Here is a 16,935-nt window from a genome sequence, read left to right on the forward strand (position 1 = left end):
AGGATGTAATCGTTGTTTTTTAAGAAGTATTGAAAGATTACTCTTTTTTTTTTTCAAATTTCGATTGAATTTTTCCCTTGATGCCCAGTTGTCATGTCCAATTTGGATTTTAACAAAATGGCTACAAATAGCAATACAGGCCAATTGGGCCTCATGTTGGCTCACTTTGTCTAAAGCAAGTGTGAACAAATATAATAATATGTACATCTCACTCATCCTTAAGTCGAAAAAAAAAAAATATAGGAAAGGTGTGGTTAGATTTAATTAGGCCCATTTCTGCTTTCTACTAACCTTTAGAGACTTTAAATATCATTTTAACCAGACATATCAGGAAAAAAATGCCTAAATGAACAACGCCCAAGGAGATGGGGAATGGAACTGAAAATGGTTTATACAGGGACGAACAGAGATGTACAGGGACGGACAGGGACGAACAGGGATGTACAGGGACAGACAGGGATGTACAGGGACGGACAGGGATATACAGGGACGGACAGGGATGTACAGGGACGGACAGGGATGTACAGGGACGGACAGGGATGTACAGGGACGGACAGGGATGTACAGGGACGGACAGGGATGTACAGGGACGGACAGGGATGTACAGGGACGGACAGGGATGTACAGGGACTGACAGAGATGTACAGGGACGAACAGAGATGTGCAGGGACTGACAGAGATGTACAGGGACGGACAGAGATGTACAGGGACGGACAGGGACGGACAGGGACTGACAGAGATGTACAGGGACTGACAGAGATGTACAGGGACGGACAGATGTACAGGGACCTACAGGGACGGACAGGGATGTACAGGGACGGACAGAGATGTACAGGGACGTACAGGGACGGACAGAGATGTACAGGGACGGACAGGTGTATAGGGACGGACAGAGATGTACAGGGACGGACAGAGATGTACAGGGATATATAGAGATGTACAGGGATGGACAGGGATGTACAGGGACTGACAGAGATGTACAGGGATGTACAGGGACGGACAGAGATGTACAGGGATGTACAGGGACGAACAGGGATGTACAGGGGCGTACAGGGATGTACAGGGACAGACAGGGTTTGTACAGGGACGGACAGAGGCCTACAGGGATGTACAGGGACGTACAGAGATGTACAGGGATGTACAGAGATGTACAGGGATGTACAGGGATGTACAGAGATGTACAGGGATGTACAGAGATGTACAGGGATGTACAGTGACGTACAGGCTTTGTACAGGGACGGACAGGGATGTATAGGGACGTACAGAGATGTATAGGGACGGACAGTGATGTACAGGGATGTACAGAGATGTAAAGGGACATACAGGGATGTACAGGGATGTACAGAGATGTATAGGGACGGACAGTGATGTACAGGGATGTACAGAGATGTAAAGGGACATACAGGGATGTACAGGGATGTACAGGGACGGATAGGGGTGTACAGGGACAGACAGGGTTTGTACAGGGACGGACAGGGATGGACAGGGATGTGCTGGGACGGACAGGGACGGACAGGGATGTACAGGGACGTACAGGGACGTACAGAGATGTTCAGAGACGGACAGTGATGTACAGTGACGTACAGAGATGTACAGGGATGTACAGGGACCTACAGGGATGGACAGACAGACAGGGATGGACAGGGACGTACAGGGACATACAGGGATGTATAGGGATTATAGGGACAGACAGGGTTTGTACAGGGACGGACAGAGGCCTACAGGGATGTACGGGATTATAGGGACAGACAGATATGTACAGGGACGTACAGGGATGTAAAGGGACTTACAGATATGTATAGGGATTTTCCCTGTACAGAGATGATACAGAGAATTAACATTTACCAGTGTAGATTATATTTAAATGAGATTATTTCAGTCTCAATACAAGAAAGTATATTTTATGTCCAATATACACAACAAAGTAACATAAGCTCAAAAGAGCTAGTATTTCAACAAACTTAAATTAAAACATATATATAAACAACAACATGAATATATCACAGCTCTAGTTAGTTTTATAATAATTAAGATAGTTACCAAGTTAGGAAAGTTACCACAGATATAGATATTGTACTTACATCACAGATTTATGGTTAAGAATAGAAAAATCTAAGAATGAACACCAGTATAACATAGACAAAGTGTTACTTAAAATTTGAAATTGAAATACTATTGAATAGTGTAATATGAATATATGCTAATGTAGCAAAAGTGGAAATTTCCAAAATACACACTAAAACACAGAAGAATAAAGTTGAGACTTAGAGACAAATAAATGAGACAAAATCATAAAATATTTAGACTTATACATCACAAATCACAAACAAAGCATATAACAATATATGAAAGCACACATACAAAGCATATGGAATAAATCAAAAAGCTACACCACAAGACAAAAGTTAAACTGGACGTATTGTGCACTTACAATCTGGGCCGTCCCAAATACAGAGCAGCCTCCCAAATTCTGTCCAGTTTTCATCCTTAGGCTGTTCCATATGCTAGACGCCTCGTACCTGAAGGACATGTTTGCCATACCTGGTGGTGTTAACCCTGGAAAGGTGTGCTTTGTTCTCTGCCCTGAAATTATACAAAGTTTCTTGTTTGTTAATGAGGTTACAAATATTGCCTGGAGCAACTTCATAGGCCATAAGTTTCAACCTGTGAATATGGAGGAAAGATCAATTTGATTTAGCACCATTTCAATTTTCTTTGTAGCAGAAATACTGCAGAAATGCCAAATAAGGGGAAGATCATCGAAATTAGATTAAACAACATTGGTAGATTATAGTTTTGGTTGCATTTGGTAAAAAATGTCCGATCCTTTTCAGAACTGCTAGCTGCTTGGAGGCTTTTCTTCAAAGAGCTGAAATGTGTTTGTTGAAATTTAACAAATGTTCAATATCAGTGTCTAAAATATAATTTACACTCTCTTCGTAGACAATTTAAAATGATGAAGGATTTTCTTTCCAAAACAAATAGCCTGATTTTTTTCAGGGTGAGCTTTCTTACATTTGATATCAAACCAGTTTATCAAAATACTGGCCTGTCTCTAAAACATCTTACTACACTGAAATAACCTAAAGTGTTGCCTCTATAAAACAAAAACAAAAATGTCATATATAAATAATGTCAAAAATAAGGGGCCAAATGACCGAGCCTTGGGGTATCCCTTTGATGAGAGACATCCACTTGTTGGTGTCGCCTCCCCGTCGCACCCGCTTGAGACTAACAGCCTCAGTCGATACCCCTCAAGATGAGAGTTTCCTGAGGAACAGGTCATGTGGAAGACAGTCAAAGACCTTGGAGAGATCCATAATGGCCCCAAACCTGGTTGCGACCATTCATGCGCAGCAAAGTGGTTTGGCACCAAAAGCCGACCTATATAGACAGCTTAAAAAGGATGAAAAGTGTCTTTAAAAAGGTAGACAGCTATCATACAGAATTCTTTCAAAAATTTTGCAAATACTGGGTCTTAATTATGAAGTCTGGCCTATAATTACTTTTATCTAAAGCCAAAAGGTATTTTTTCTTGAATACTCTAGTCACTTGAGCATGCTTCAAACGATCTGAAGAGGTATATTTGGAAATAGAACAAACTAAAATATCCAAAAGAATTGGACTTATGTAATCACTAAAAGATTTAAGAATTATATTTGATATGCCTGTCACTTTATTCTTTTTTGAGATTTGATAAAACCTTGGAGACATCATTTATGTACTACAAGAGAAAACGAAAATTCAGCAGAAGAATTAGTAAATAGTCTAAATACCTCAGTAGATAGCTGATAAGCATTTCTATTGACTAAATTATATATACGTCATTATCCTCTCAATGGGTAGTAAAAGTCGTCATTCTTTGAGCACGAAGAACGACAACTCTTGGTATTATAGAGACTGGAAACGGGCGGGATTCGGACAAGGCCGATAACTCGTGGTTGCTTATCTGAATGTCCAACCGCTGTTTTACTTGGCGATACTACAGAGCAGGAACCAGCATGGGAAAACATTTATTACGAAAAGGTTTCTGATAATAAATTTTGATATTTAATTTGATATTTAATTTCAACTCACCTTGTTATATTACAAAACCTTGTAAACGATGAACATATAACTTTTCATTCCCATTTTTGCAGTCATTGAATCTTTGCGCTTCACGTAGATCGAAGCATTGTCGCATTCAAATCAGTAATACGAAGAAACAACATGTCCTGTTCTGTAACGATAGAAATCTTATCATTTACAATTTTATTGAGATTTCAAGCGGTAATACATACTCTAAAATCATATCCTGTATCAGATTGTTTCATTTCAATAGCTTTCGACAAAATCAGAAAAAGGAGCACAGCCCGAGATGGCCGTAAACAGCCCCAATAACTTTCCGAAGAGATTGCAGATTCACAGCCTTAACGATCATTTATAAAAGTTATGATCATTTAAAAAAATTGTAATCATTTACAATAAATTATGATCATTTACAATATTGATCATTAAAATAGTTTACAATAGTCATGATCATTTACAATAGTTTACAATAGTCATGATCATTTACAATAGTTTACAATAATCATGATCATTTACAATAGTTTACAATAGTCATGATCATTTACAATAGTTTACAATAATCATGATCATTTACAATAGTCATGATCATTTACAATAGTTTACAATAATCATGATCATTTACAATAGTTTACAATAGTCATGATCATTTACAATAGTCATGATCATTTACAATAAGTATGATCATTTACAGTAGTGCTCAATTACAATAAGTATGATCAATTACAATAATTATGATCATTTACAATAATTTACAATAGTTATGATCAATTACAATAATTGTGATCATTTACAATAATTTACAATAGTTATGATCAATTACAATAATTATGATCATTTACAATAATTTACAATAGTTATGATCAATTACAATAATTGTGATCATTTACAATAATTTACGGCAAGCCAAGTTGTTAATCATCCAAAGAGCAGTGTTGATCCAGTATTTAACCAAATTATATAAGATCTCCTATAACGTATATGCGTATAAGATATCTCATATCTTTTATAATATATAAGATATCTTATAAACATTAAAAGATTTCTCAAATAATTTTCTTTTCAAGATATCTTATATAATAGAAAAGATATGTTATAATGAAACCGAGATTCTCGCGAGACCGACAAAGAAAAAAAAAAGAATTTTTATTTTAATGAATATTCCTAATAAGGTCAGATGAGTTACAGAATCGCGGAGATTCGGGCGACGATTTACAGGATCAGGGAGAGATAGCAAATGATCGTTACAGGCGAATATGTATTTACTAAAACATTAGGACAGCCCCCCCCCCCCCCTAGATAAAAATAATGTGAAAAAAATCATTAAAAAATCACATTATGAATTGAATAACGTAATACTTATATTTAGGTTAGTTACATGATCGGGCCTTTAGATATTGTTGGTTATGTTTTCTTTTTTATTAAATGTGTGTACAGGAGAAGACGGATTATAAGTTTTAACCGTGTATCTTATCCCATTTGTTGCAAATAAAATATGTTTAAATGAAAAAATAATAACAACTTAAAATGTCACATTTGACAAACAAGAAATATTAGAATGTTCTAGTTCGTGGTGGATTGAGAAAAAATGAACAGGGCCGGACATACAATTGTAGCAATCCCTTATCATTGTATACTACTAGGGTTGGTATGAGCCATAACCACAATGATATCCGCATTCAATTTTTAATGATTTTATTGTTTTCATTTACGTTAAAGTGGACACGCCACATCTTCCATGAATGAAGAGTATGTTAGAAGTAATATAATGTTTATTCAATATGCAAAATTTCTATTGATAAAATCTATTCTGAATGAGGATTATTTGGGTTTTTGTGCCTACCAGTAATGAAAGTAACGCCGAAATGTACCACAGAAATGACGTTTCGTACACAAATACCGTCAGCCTTTGCGGTAATTAGTTATAATTCGGGTCGAATTGAAAATTTTTATGATTTAATACTTGCAGCACTTTGGTTTCCCCTGAGAATAAAATTGCCATATTAATTTAAAGATTACAGCTTTTACTACTTGGGGAAAATACATATTTTCCACTAAGTTTCATTTTGGCGACACGCGCTTTATTCAAACGAAGGAAAGTCCCTTTAAAGTAATTACAACAGTTGTATTGTACAATATTTATAAATTAACTCTTTGACGGACAGTTGTAAGTTTCTACGGATTTGAAAAAAAAAATAGAAGATGGGCAGTAATCAGATATGTAAATATTGGAAAAAATGGAAATGGCTGAAACAAAGATCAACGTGGTCACCGTGAATTGAACAATATGCCGGACATGATTAAATTTACATGAGGTAGCCGGCAGAATGACTTAGCATTCAGCGTGATAAATTGAACGTAATGATAAACATGATTTTAAGTATTTGCCTGAGTGACAAAGCTCTTTTCTGTTACTGTAAACAATTCTGTGTTAGATAACATTTTAAAATTGAAATACAAATGCATTAATTTGGAGAACCGAAATACATGTACAATATACTCTTATAAAATTCTGATAATCTAAATGTTGCACCGCCGACAGTGATACTATGATGGTCGCCAAAATGCTTAAAATGCCGCCCACTTCATACAAATATATCTAATAACATCAACAAATGCAAAATAGATAAATAAATGAATAAATAAATAACAAAGAAATAATCACTCAGAACATGGAAAGTTATGGACCATGTGTTTGCCCACATCATGATAGAATTTCTTCTGTATGTATTTAATTATTGATTCGCTTTAGATTAAAAAAAGAAAAGATACATTCGAACATGGAGGGAGGGGGGTGTATTATAGTTCACTTGATATAATTTTGGTCTTGCTTTCAATCGATCATGATAATTCATTTTCGGAGATGAAGAAAATAATTGTATGTATTATTACGAACTGATAACTGAAGTCGGCTACACTCAATCTCGCAATAAAATCACCAATACAACATCGCTTACATATATAGCATTATTTCAGTTTTATAATGTCGGAAACGTTCTATTCTCTCGGGGTACCCAACCCCAGTCCTTCTTTGTCTCGTTAATATAGAACTTCGCAACACGATAAATTCACCATAGACTTTGGCGATAGTAATCACGTTTAATTGTAGATTTTGGTGTGGTAGTTTATCTTTACACGTTTAAACTGTAGATTTTGGTGTGGTTGTAACACCGTTTGCAGCATCACAATTGGGGATGCGATATTGTGGGATATGGGGTGTCGGCACCGAAGCGGCATGATGACCACCGAGATAAGAAAATTTACTCATATCTGTTTCTAAACAAATCTATTTTACTTAAAATGATTACACGGGTTGAGGGGATGTTTCAGTGACTTTAACTGTCTAAAATAGTTAGCGCAATTCCTCCTGAATGTGCAAACACACGTGGACAGTGTCAATACCTATATTACCTATACTGAATTCGCTATGCATGCGAGCATTTTCTTCAAATATATCTGTATTACATTTTTGTAGAATTGGATTGCCGCATCAAAGGAAGCAATTAAGAATTGCGCGATATAATTAAGTAATGGTTTTATGTAAATGTCGCTTTTAAGCAGTAAAATGAGATTTTTATGGCAAAAAAGAATCAATGTGGGTACTGGGGTTACGGTTTAAGAGAGCAATGGGGTTTCCGTTCAGTCGTTGTTTCATGTACAATTGCAGATGTCTATATTGAAACTGGGTAGAAAAAACAGGATTGTGCTTAAGAATATAGCCTAGTGACAGAAACAGTGACTTATAATTATTTGCATCATATACGTGATGTATAGGAAGTTAGCATATGTGTCACCTAAATATATATAAAAGGTCCTTAGTATAGTCCAGAAAATTATAGGCCGATGTCATTAACCTGTGTTTTCTGTAAAATCCTAGAGCATATTTGGCATCCTGTACTGACCCCACCACGGTTTCCGGAAATTAATATCATGCGAGAGTCAGCTTTTAGATTTCCTACATATATCAGACGGTGGATGATGGAAAGCAGAGAGGTGTCCTCATCATGGACTTCTCTTAGGAGTTCGACAGAGTGAATCTTTCTGTACTCTTAACAAGCTAAGATACTATGGAGTAAATGATAAAATCAACACCTGGATAGAAAGTTTACGATCAGACAAAGAACAATGTGTACTTGTGAATGGCCAAAAAACGTAACGTTATGGGTGCCTGCCTCAAGATCTGTCATCGGCCCATGTCTTTTCCACAGGCGCTTGCAAGCGCCTGTGGTCTTTTCCTCCTCTATATAAACGGCATCCCCAAAAACATCATCTCTACTGTTCGGCTTTTAGCTGACGATGCCTTCGTGTATCTGACAGTGAGTTCTAAGTCAGATGCTGAGAGCCTACATAAAGACCTAGACAAGTTGGCACTCCGGGAAAGTCTTTGGTATATGTCATTCCATCCGGATAAATGTTCCATTCTATCCATCTCTAACAATAAAAACCCAGTATAGCTCTCTCACAAGCTACATGGAAAGGAACTCTATCATGTAACAGAAGCGAAATACTTGGGGAAAAACTGTCCAGTCAAATCTTAAATGTAAAGCCCATATTCAACCCTGATCTTTTCAAGAAGAAACATAAAAATAGATTCCAAAAATGTGAAAACGCACGCATACTTTCCCTTAGTAAGACCAACCTTAGAATATACTTGTTCTGCCTCGGATTCATACTTGAAAAATAATGATAGATAAATGAAAAATGTCATAAACAAGATTGAAATGGTTCAACTCAGAGCTGCCCAACACATTAAGAAACAGCTCTAGTGTTGGAGATATGATAAACATCCTAGAGTGGCGCTCTTTAGCAAGTAAAAGAAAAGGCTTAAGGCTTACATCATTTTTCAAAACCAGGCATGACCTATTGACCGTAAAGAAAAATCACTCATTGCACCGAACCGTTTCTCTTTGTTTTAATATGCATAATGTCGAAACCCCAATGCTCTCCTAAACCGTAACCCTCACATATTCTTCTGGGTAAAGATAATATTTTACTGCTTAAAAGCGGCATTAACATAATCCATTACTTGAATTATATCGCGCAACTCTTGATTATATCTTAAAATGCGGAAATCCTTTTCTACAAACATATGTGATACAGATATATTTGAAGAAAATGCTCCCATGCATTGCGAATTAAGCAAAGGTATTGACACTGTCCACGAGTGTTTGCACACTCCGCTGGGAATTGCACAAACTATTTTAGACAGTTTAAGTCACCGAAACATCCCCTCAACCCGTGTAATCATTTAAAGTAAAATATATACGTTAAGAAACGCTATCAGCCCGACTTTGTTAATATTGTGTGGGTCGATAGTACTATGGAAACATTTGAAGTCAGAGGACTGGCTTTTAAGTTACGGGATTCAAGATGACCACTACGGCTTCATTCAAATGTTATCGCTTCGACAACCCGACATCTGCAAATATGATGGTATTTTGTGAGACGTCTAAAATGGACAATGCTACAATACTTGATTTCATGTAATTTAGAATAAATAAGATAAGAATTCCTTACAATGGAAAGTAACTGGTATTTATTCAATTGTTCTCGTTAAAAATATAGAAAATACATATATTTTTATATATCAAAATCAATTAAGAATAATTGACCATGAATGCATTTCGGATGACCTGGCACCCACCATTACTAGTAAAATGTCTTTGTAACAATAAGATGTTATGTGGTTTGTGTTGCTTTGCAGTGCTTAACGTTCTTGCAATTGCAAGAAGACGGATGGCAAGACGACCTACAAAAGAAAATAAGGAACAGAGTAAAGAAAGAAGGATGGAAAGAAAAGAAGGGAAAGACAGAAAAGGAAGGGAAAACAGAAAAAGAAGGGAAAGACAGAAAAGGAAGGATGAGATTAGATATCAATTGTTGCAATTTGGAGCAGTGTTTATACTTTGGTACCTTCAATGTCGCCTACTACGGTTGACATGCAGTTTGGCACAGAAGATATCGGAATACATTGTAAGTACCTCCGCTACTTTAAAAGCTCTTACGACATGTTTACGGACTTATTTATACTAATTAAGTCAAAATCTGGCACGAGCATTCCGAGCTCTGAAATTTTATTTTTCTCAGCGTCTCTGATAATGCATCCTTGATTCAGTAAAAGTTACATTTACCGACAGAATTAGCTAGTATACTTCAAAGTTTCACCCATACACTTTAAAGAACACCTCGGTATTGTTTTGGTATTTCTATTTAATTACCTGAAATGGGCGAATAATGATATGGCCGAAATTTAAAACACTATTTAATTTCGAAATAAAATGCTGAACTATTTTTTGTATATATATATATATATATATGGTGAGTAATGTACGTGTGCTAATAACATCCGGCAAATGCCTGATCACGTCCCTGGACCTTTGTCTGACTACAGGTAAACAGCACACCTGTAGTACACAGTGTACTCGGAAAGCTTTAAGCGGGTCTATTGGAATACTACGTGGTAGTTGAAGCGTGTCCATTCTCTGCTATATCATTACAGGTGTGTCTCCGGCAATAGTGTCCACTGGATAGGTCCGGATTTTATCACAAATTGGAATTAATTTTAAAAATCAAGGTATGTATATTCATAATCGGTTCTAGTTCGAATACTCGGCTTAAGATTGACTCGCTGAAATGTCCCTGGACGCCGTGTGGATTCAAAAGGGACGCCAATTATTGAGGAATGGGGGACAGTGTTATTGTACCCGCCTAATAATTGTATAAAGCTGTAGCCTCATTCCCCCTTACAACATGGCGGTATATTTATTGCTCAGCGTTTCGGGTGTAAAACTGGTGACTTCATGTTTAAATTAAACTCTGAGGTTATGATTCACCCAAGAGACACACCTACACTATCCTCTTATTGTAAAGCAGCTTTGTCGTGTAGGACTGGAGAATGTCAATACACACAGTCATAATGTACACATACATGTAGTCCGTGAATAATATATATATATATCGATCGAATATATTGTACTTTGATATAGTTACTATATTCTTGACATATAGCTGTGAGTTTGAAACCTACTTAAGATCTGCTTTTTATTTGGTTATTCTACCAACTTTATAAATCCTATATCCGGCGCGAAGAAATCTAGAAATTACCAAGTACTGACATAATATATAAGAAAGATCTTTGCAATGAAGGAGACAAAGACTTCCTCGTCGATTCATTCAAACAATTGTTCAAATTAACTTAAATCGCGGACATTATTTTCAGGCTTTATATTACAACCCACAGTATCAAAACCAACGCGGGATTCCAAACACGGAACTAATTGTTGGGACCTTCTTACAACATTGCCTATTTACATCATACGGGTATTTGTGTTGTTGATTGTCAGTTTTAATGAAAAAATTGTTGACAAATTTAATGATGCATGAACGAGAAAAATACTGGAAAATCTCGTTTAAAATATGAAAGGCGCTTTTGAAATCTAAAACGTCAAAAAAGGCAGTTACGTTTTTTTCAAAATGGCCGATAGACTTGCTCTAAGGTCACGTGTTTGTAAATATTGAACTATGAGTTCAATGCTCGAGAGAACTACAAATGTATTCACTGTTAATGTTCATGGACAATAATTAAATAACTAAACAATTTAGCCTTGCAAAGGTTAGTGGTGCTGTTCTCCAGTAAAGAAAGCATGATTTTGCGTTGTAAGGGGAGAAAAAACGGCTACATGAATAATTCGAAATATAATTCAATTCTAAAAATAGCAGTTCAGCACAAGCAAATTGTACTTGGGAATGAACGAGACTTGAGAGAATACACATGAGATGTGAATGGCTTTTATGTGTATACGTAGTTGATAATACCTACCAGCTATGTAAAATATTTAAAGAAAATTAGATAATGTCTATGTGGTCCTAATACACATACTCTACAAAACAGTGCCTTGTATATAAAGATCGCCACAGCAATGGCCTCTTGGCACCAAATGTTTGAGGGAAAACTTAGCCTCGACATTTTGATTTACGTACAGCAACCTAACGTCTCGAGTTCTGGAGATTTTTTACCGGTGGAAGAAAGTAAATCAGTCTTATGTTAGTTTATGTAGTCTGCCATTGATTTTACTAAATCTTGTATAACGTAAGCTGGCTGGATGTATTTGTGGGGTATTACGTATTCTACAGCGTCCACGGTGGTGTATACGTGCGTCTAGTGTGACTATAAACGAGATGTTGAATTTTAAATTCCAGCTATATGCAAATAAATTATTTACACGCTTGGATAATAACAGTCATTTTATGCTTGTAAATTACTTTGATTTAAATATCATTGACAAGTACTTTCCAACATTGATAAACACAGAAGTTGTTACGCCTCAGTCCATAAACAACAGATTAATTTTAACCAAAGTTCCCAAATGATGACGATAAAAGAAACTATATTTACCATTGTATGGCACTGCCACTATATAACCCTACCAATTCAGTTGCGAGTTCATCAGCCTATGAACTGCCAACAGGAAGTGATCTCTGCTACTGGTAAGCGCAGGAAATTTGAATTTGAAAACTTCAAAACAATAATCGCATGACAAATAAAAAATCGCAGATGGTAAATATAACAATTGAACGGCTTTCAGTTGGCATTCATAGTCAATATGAATGCCAACTGGACAGAGGCAAGTTCAACATGAAGCGCTAGCGCGCTTCATGGAATTTGCCTCTGTCCAGTTGGCATTCATATTGACTATGAATGCCAACTGAAAGCCGTTCAATGCTTAAATGACGTCACACTACTGGTGTGTCATGTGCAGTCGATTTCGCTCGCCGATTTACTTCATACATGTACGTTTGTCTTGGGACGAATACTTTCATATACAATGCATGAACAATTATGGACAAATAATTCGTGGATAATTGGGCTTTTCGGTTAAAATTCAAATTTCAGGTTCATATCAATGCATGTTCACGTCAGTAAAAGTCCATAATAGCAATAAATATAAGGCTTAGTCGAACCTGATTAGGTTTATATTGATGGCGTCACTACAATTTGAAATATTCTTCCTCAAATGCAGCGGTTTCTTTTGACGATTTTCTCACATTGCATATCGATTCATGTAAGAATCAACACATCGTATATATAATTTAACATATTTAGATGAATGCTTGGTTGTAGGGATCTGAAAAGAGATAAATGTATTTTGACTTCCAGTTCGGTTAATACAACCTTTTCAGGTTTATAATACTACATGTTCACCTCAATAGAAGTCTATTATTGGAGACCGAACAAAAACCTGTTAAAACACCGATTATGGTGCATGGCAAAAAGTGATAAATTATGTGTTTCTAATAAAATTTGGACGTAAAAAAAAACAATTAAGGAAAGTATTAATCACAGTGACATGCCTCTAGAGAACGTGGTTGATCGCTGGCCTAAGCTGTCAACCATATATTACGTGGAGTGCCGATAAGAAAACTTCCGCTGAGTATTAGCGCTCCATCACAGATCGAAAGAGTGGTCTGTGTGCTAAGCGAGACTTGTAAACATGGGTGTCCTCACTTAGTCAACACTCGAACACAATCATCAAAGGTCCTGCAATAAAACAATGTTTACAGCATTGTAAATGTATGTAATTATATTAATCGTCGGTTATAAAGTACCAATCAATCTTCAAACATTGGATTTTCCATCGTAACAAAAAAATCCTGGTTTAGAAAAGATCTTGTTTTTTTTCCTTTTTTTTTTTTAAATTTGAAAATTGTTTCTGCTAGTTGTATCTCAATTAGAAGATAATTATAAAAATCAAATAACTTGTTTGCCAAGGGTACGTTGATGGCATTCATATATAGCGTATATGCATGTATAACATATAAAGATCGCTATAACCGTTTAATCAGCTCAACTTTAATTCTATTAAGACGAAACACAATATTGCATCATACTTACGCAACTTTGAAGAATTGACACGAAGCTCTAAACAATTAAATAAACACTCCACGTGAAACCATATATAGCCGTTGACCTACATTCGGGTTCATAAACGTTACGTCACAATTTCAACACGGTACTCGACTTGACCTCTTGACCGACACCTAGCCGTTACGATCATCTGTTGGTCAATAGTAGATTTTCCGCTCTAATGGATTCTAATTTTATTACATCAGCTGGTTTGATCGCTAAGCTGATTGGACGACTCGACACACAACCAGTGATTGAGCGAAAACCACACCATGCCGATACTTTTAACGATATATGCTATTTGAGTGCTCTGAGTAGGAATTCCCCCCTTAATCTGAGGATTCCGAGCGATGCCGACACCCCAGTACCCAGCAGTTTTAGGAAGAACCGAATAAAAAAGGAAAATAGCCATTCCATAATTGACACCATCCATTGCGGTAACCATGACAACCCCAATATACTCTCAAACACACCAAAAGGGAAGAACATCGAAACGGAGACAATAACTTGGAAGGAGATAAGATCTGTCACAATTTACGGACGCACAAGAAATCAAAAGCATGTCATTAGCATTGGCAATGACAATGGCTGATATATATCTTGATTGAGCGGACGAGGGGTGTCATAGACTCCCACAGAAAATATATTTAAACTAAAATTAGCCGATTCAACTTGTACATTCTATATAATCACCGACTCATTAGCATTAAATCATCACAGTTATTTTTTTTGTATTATAGTTATTTTGCAAGTTCTCCTTCAATCGCGACATTTCGGTCAATTCCGTCAAATCTCGGAATCAATGACGGAATTGGCCGAGTTTACCTTTGTCATCGTGTTCCATCTGATTTATCAGCTAATTTTCATGTCCCGTATGATTCGCGGCACGAAATTAAGCTAATAATTGAATAGTGCTTACACGTGTCAGAAAACACCAAACTCGGCATTACTTCATGTCCAGAGTTTAAATTCAATAAATAAATTGCCTAACAATTCAACCCGTATGTCGCCTACCTGAACGCTTACATCACCTAGGTATTGATTGTGTGTGCACCGTAAACAGATATATCAGTCATGTTAAGGATTATTTTAAAGTTGATAAATTTCATATAAAATTACTAAAAGCGATCAAGTGTTTAAATGGACAATTGTTAATAAATTTTAATATTTTGTATTCAGGCAACAATTTTTCATAACATTACAATCCTCTTCCAATACACGCAAAAAGATTGACCAGAGCCAAATTTTCTGGATTTTGTTATAACTATTTAACCCGTATTTACACGAATGTTAGATTCTATTCATCATGTAACTGGGCTTTTAAAAAAAGCATTTATTACAATGCTTTTCTAAAACTCACAGCGCCAATTGACAAACGAGCACATTTATCGCAAATTAGACAATAGTGCGACGTCATATATTGATGACGTCACAATCGTGATTTTTATCCCAGAATCGGTCTGTTATCCAATGAATTCGCTCGTGTAATATTTTACATATGTCACAAGTGCTATATACCCATTTTCATTGGCTGTGCTAGTCAGAAATTGTGACGTCATAACATGGACAATGATGTTACGTCATGAATAAGTATGGCGTAACAAAATGGCTCCGTTTGATTAAGCGCTCCAACTTTTGATTATAAAAACTGACAAAATGGAAGGTTTCTGAATTATGTGATAAAATAATATTAAATGAGTTTTCATTTTCGATGAGATTTTATGAAAGTCGATCGTCTTGAACTTTGAGATTTTACTCGCAAACGCTCACAAACATAAAAAAAACTTCTAAGTCTCGTGTCATTAAATCTCATATGAAATGAAAACTCATTTAAGATAATATTTTTCACAGAATTATATAACCTAATGGTTAAAAAACACCATCAATTAATAGTTTTAATTATCTAGCTATCGCTCAGCGAGCAGATACGTGTGTACTGAGAAAACAAGGTAGAATTCTTAATCAGATAAAAACCATGTCTTAATTCATTCACCCTGTATAAAATGTGTCATTTCAAGATGTACGCTTTTCACTGTAATTTGTCCTTTAATACGGAGTTGATAATAAAAAATCCTCTGTAGTTGGACACTATCGGCCCTGCCATCTCATCAACACACTAGCTGTCACCGAGCCGTGTAATACACAGACATGTCCAAATATGCAAATGAGGATGTCTACATGTAGCATATACCTACCTACATCAGGTTACACCTAGGTACATCAGCCGTCTACCTGTCGAGATCCAAAAGATGGAGCTGGGGATGGGTGGATCATATTTCTCCGTTTTTATTAAAATTTTGTTCTAGATAATCCCTCTAGTTCTAATCGCACGTTACAAATACCACAAGGGTCAGTTTACAACAAATATAGACATCTTGAGCTTTTGAAGTTTTTATGACGGAGTCATGGATTGGATACCTGTCTCGGAACTGGAGCAATCAATGCGCTCAAGTTCGGAAACGACCGATTTCTCTCTGCCCTGAATCAAAAGTTCATCAAAACAAGTCGTTAATTTTGATTATGTCAAACCGTTTTTACATTTCCATTACAAGTACACAGCCCTGTTGCATACCGGGATGGATGACCTTGACCTACAGTTAAGGTCGCAGGGGCCAAATGTGTTAAAGTCTTTAAATAGAATACTGCCGAGATGAAACCCATCAAGCTTGTTAAAATGAATTACCTTTTTTTGGGGGTCAAATGTGCCAAAATCTTAATTGATTTAATACCAAAATCTCTTGGTTAACCCTTTTTCTGTCAGTTATTGAACAGAAATTGTATTATTTTGGGTTTTATTTAATGACCTTCATCAACAATGAAATTCATACGGATTAAATTTTCAAATTACCTGTAGATATTCTCTTCATCAGCTATAGAAAATGTCATCGATACAGGCCCATTGAGTCTCTTGTTCACCAACGGCGTAGTATGATAAGATCTTTATACAACTGTTAAAGTGTTAACTT

At 36.1% G+C, this 16,935-nt stretch overlaps 1 protein-coding gene across 1 annotated transcript in view; it reads left to right on the forward strand.

Moving 5' to 3' along the window:
* Positions 1-10,490: 10,490 nt before the first annotated feature.
* The window catches only part of LOC117322300 (contactin-like), a 37,706-nt gene continuing 31,261 nt past the window's right edge, over positions 10,491-16,935 (forward strand). The window contains exon 1 of the mRNA XM_033877131.1: positions 10,491-10,639. The gene's annotated coding sequence lies outside the window, so the exon portion shown is untranslated. The remainder of the gene's footprint in view (positions 10,640-16,935) is intronic.

This window comes from Pecten maximus, chromosome 2, assembly GCF_902652985.1.
Source record: "Pecten maximus chromosome 2, xPecMax1.1, whole genome shotgun sequence".
Taxonomy (NCBI): domain Eukaryota; kingdom Metazoa; phylum Mollusca; class Bivalvia; order Pectinida; family Pectinidae; genus Pecten; species Pecten maximus.